The sequence below is a fragment of the Loxodonta africana genome, chromosome 1 (assembly GCF_030014295.1).
Source record: "Loxodonta africana isolate mLoxAfr1 chromosome 1, mLoxAfr1.hap2, whole genome shotgun sequence".
In the NCBI taxonomy this organism is placed as follows: Eukaryota; Metazoa; Chordata; class Mammalia; order Proboscidea; family Elephantidae; genus Loxodonta; species Loxodonta africana.
The window spans coordinates 191,841,469-191,845,677 of NC_087342.1; positions in this window are offsets into that span (position 1 = coordinate 191,841,469).

Below are 4,209 nucleotides of genomic sequence, written 5' to 3' on the forward strand. Positions count from 1 at the left end.
ACATGCCTACCCAGAGAATCTGACTACACATAGTGAAAGTTTTCAGTATCAACCGTTAGAGTGAAAGTTCATCAAAGGCCATCAAAGAGAGACCATTAAAATAGCTTTAGTGTCCCATTAGCCATCAACATGGGCCCCATCATTTCATCAACTCCTCTACTTCTAGGGTTACTTTTTGCAACCCTGATCTAGTTTGACATAATCCTTAGGAGAAATGCTAAACAGGAAACACCCAGCCTTGTTCATGTTCAACAAGCTTGGATGCCAAGGCGTGTTTTCTCATGCCTCTTTGGCTAAAAAATTCTACTTGATACCATCTTGAAAACATTGAAATTCTGCCAATGTCAGTCTTTAGCTCCCATAGCAGCCCTTCCTGGCTTAACATCACCCTCCACTGGCTAATGAACCAGCCACATTTTACCTAAAAACTGACTGGGATCAGCACTTTGAAGACTCCAATTAACAATAAAAATATGCCTACAGACATGTGCTGTGTTGAGATATTGACACTGAGTTTGAGAGCTGTTAAAAGTCCCCATTATTTCTCCACACCCAACAAGGCCCAGTCTTGTTCTTTTGTAGCAGTCTTGTTTCCCTGTTAGATCCCCCAAAGAGACAGAAAAGTGTGTAGGTTTGGCATGGAGGTCCCAGAGAGAGTTGGCATAGATCCCTTTCAGCAGGTTATGTGATCAGATCACCCGGTTATATGATTAGGTGATTCCTCCATTAGAAGTTATTTATTTATTTAACAAATATTTAATATAACGCTTACAGGAGCCCTGATAGTACAGTGGCTAAGAGCTCAGGCTGCTAATCAAAAGGCTGGCAGTTCGAATCCACCAGCTGCTCCTTGGAAACCCTATAGACCTACAGGGTTGCTATGGGTTTGGAATCAACTTGATAGCAAGGGTTCAGTTTTTGGTTTACTTTATGCCAGCTACTGTTTTAAGTGCCTTAATCATCATACCAATCATATGGTGGTTATTATCTTTATCCCCACATTACAGATAAGGAAACTGAGGCACATAGATGTTAAATAATTTACCAAAGTTCACATAACTAGTAAGCTCCAGAGCTGCAATTCAAACCCAGGGAGTCGCTCCACAATCCATGCGTTTAACCACCATGCTTTGTGCCTCTCAGTCTTTAAAAGTTTTGAGCCCTACCTGGGTGATAAAAAAAAAAGATACGTAAGCTTATTTATATCTTTTTTTTATGTAAAAAGAAGCATCCTATGTACCAATACTGTTTGCCGTTTTCCCTTTTAATTTATATAAATTAACAAACAACATTTTATATCAGTATATGTGGACTTACTTCATTCTTCATTGCATAGGTCTATCATTTAACTACTTTTTCATAATGAACTTTTTTTTGGAGGGGGGCTATTACAAACAATTCTTAAACAACCTACTGTGTAGAACTTTGTGCATTTATAAAGTACATATTTATAGGACAATACTTAGCAGCGAATCAAAGAGTGTGTGCATTTCTAATTTAAAAAAAAATTTAAAGATACTATAAATTATTCTTCCACAAATGTTAAGATTATGCTAGTTTATAGCAACTGTGTATTATCATGCCAGTTAGCAGTTACCACACACCCTCATAAATACTGGTTATTGGTTATTGACTGGTTATTGTGAATCTTTTAAAAATCTTTGCCAAAATAATATTTTGTTTTAATTTTCATTCTTTTATAATGAATGAGCTTAAACATTTTCTCACATGTACTGTCTATTTGTATGTCTTCTTCTCTGGATAGTCTGTTCATGTCCATGGTACCTTTTTCTACTGAGTTATTTATCGTTTTCTTACTGATTGGTAAGTGTTACTTTTGTATAGTCACAAAATTATCCCTTTTCATGTGTATTGTTGTTAGGTACCATCAGGTTGGTTCCAACTCAGTAATCCTGTGTACAACAGAATAAAACACTGCCTAGTCCTGCACCATCCTCACTATCTTTGCTATTGTTGAGCCCATTGTTGTAGCCACTGTGTCAATCCATCTCATTGAGGGTCTTCCACTTTTTGCTGACCCTCTACCTTATCAAGCATAACATTCTTTTACAGGGACTGGTTCCTCCTTATAACATGTCTAAAGTACATGACACGAAGTCTTATCATTCTTGCTTCCAAGGAGCGCTTTGGCTGTACTTTCAAGACAGACTTGTTTGTTCTTCTGGCAGTCCATGGTATATTCAATATTCTTCACCAACACCATAATTCAAAGGCATCAGTTCTTGTTTGATCTTCTTTATTCACTGTCCAGCTTTCTCATGCATATGAAGTGATTTAAAATATCACGGCTTGGGTCAGGTGCACCCTTAGTTCTCAAACTGACATATTTACTTTTCAACACTTTAAAAAGGTCTTTAGCAGCAGATTTGCCCAATGCAGTACGTCTTTTGATTTCTTGACTGCTGCTTCCATGAGCGTTGCTTGTGGATTCAAGTAAAATGAAATCCTTGATAACTTCAATATTTTCTCCATTTATCATGATGTTGTGGGTGTAGTGGGTTTTATCATGATGTTGCTTACTGGTTTAGATATGAGGATTTTTGTTTTCTTTATGTTGAGGTATATCCATACGGAAGGCTATAGTCTTTGATCATCATCAGTAACTGCTTCAAGTCCTCTTCACTTTCAGCAAGCAAGGTTGTGTCATCTGCATAATGCAGGTTTTAATGAGTCTTCCACCAATCCTTATGCTGCGTTATTCATGTAGTCCAGCTTCTTGGATTCTTTGGTCAGCATACAGATTGAATAAGTATGGTGAAAGAGTACAACCCTGACACACATCTTTCCTGATTTTAAACCACACAGTATCCCCTTGTTCTGTTTGAACAGCTGCCTCTTGATCTATGTAAAGGTTCCTCATGAGCACAGTTAAGTGTTCTGGAATTCCTATTCTTCACAACATTATCCGTAATTTGTATTCTTTGCTTTCATCTAAGATCCATCTGACATCAGCAATGATATCCCTTGTTTTATGACCTCTTCTGAATTCAGCTCTGAATATCTAGCAGTTTCCTATCGATGTACTGCTGCAACCGTTTTTTAATTATCTTCAGCAATATTTTACTTGCCTGTGATATTAATGGTATTCAATAATTTCTGCATTCTGTTGGATCACCTTTCTTTGGAATGGGCACAAATGTGGATCTCTTCCAGTCAGTTGGCCAGGAGCTGTCTTCCAAATTTCTTGGCATAGATGAGTAAGCACCTCCAGTGCTGCACCCATTTACTGAAACATCTCAGTTGGTATTCTGTCAATTGCTGGAGCCTTGTGTTTTTTTTTTTTCTGTTCAGTGCAGCTTGGACTTTTTCCTTCAGTACCGTCGATTCTTGATTATATGCTGACTCCTGAAATGGTTGAACATTGACCAGTTCTTTTTGGTACAGGGCCTCTGTGTATTCCTCCCATCTTCTTTTGATGCTTCCTGTGTCATTCAATATTTTGCCCATAGAATCCTTCAATATTGCAACTGGAGGCTTGAATTTTTTCTTCAGTTCTTTCAGCTTGAGAAATGTCGAGTGCATGTTCTTCCCTTTTGATTTTCTAACTCCAGATCTTTGCATATTTCATTATAATACTTTACTTTATCTTCTCGAGCTGCCTTTTAAAATCCTATGTTTGTCTTTTTTACGCCACCATTTCTTCCATGCGCTTTAGCTACTCAAAGTTCAAGAGCAAGTTTCAGAGCCTCTTTTGACATCATTTTGGTCTTTTCTTTCTTTCCTGTCTTTTTAATGACGTTTTGCTTTCTTCACATATGATGTCCTTGATGTCATCCAACTCGTCTGGCCTTCAGCCATTAGTCTTCAATGCCTCAGATCTGTTTTGAGATGGTTTCCGAATTCAGGTGGCATATAATCAAGTTCATACTTTGGCTGTCATGGGCTTCTTTTAATTTTGTTCAGTTTCAACCTGAACTTTTGTATGTGCAATTGGTAGTCTGTTCCACGGTCAGCCCCTGGCCTTGTTCTGACTGATGATATTGAATTTTCATCATCTCTTTCCACAGATGTAGTCAGTTTGATTCCTGTGTATTCCATCTAGCAAGGTCTACATGTACGGTTGCCATTTATGTTGTTGGAAAAAGGTGTCTGCAATGCAGAAGTTGTTGGTCTTGCAAAATTCTATTGTGCAATCTCCGGTGCCATTTCTATCACCAAGGCCATATTTTCAAAATACAGGTCCTTCTT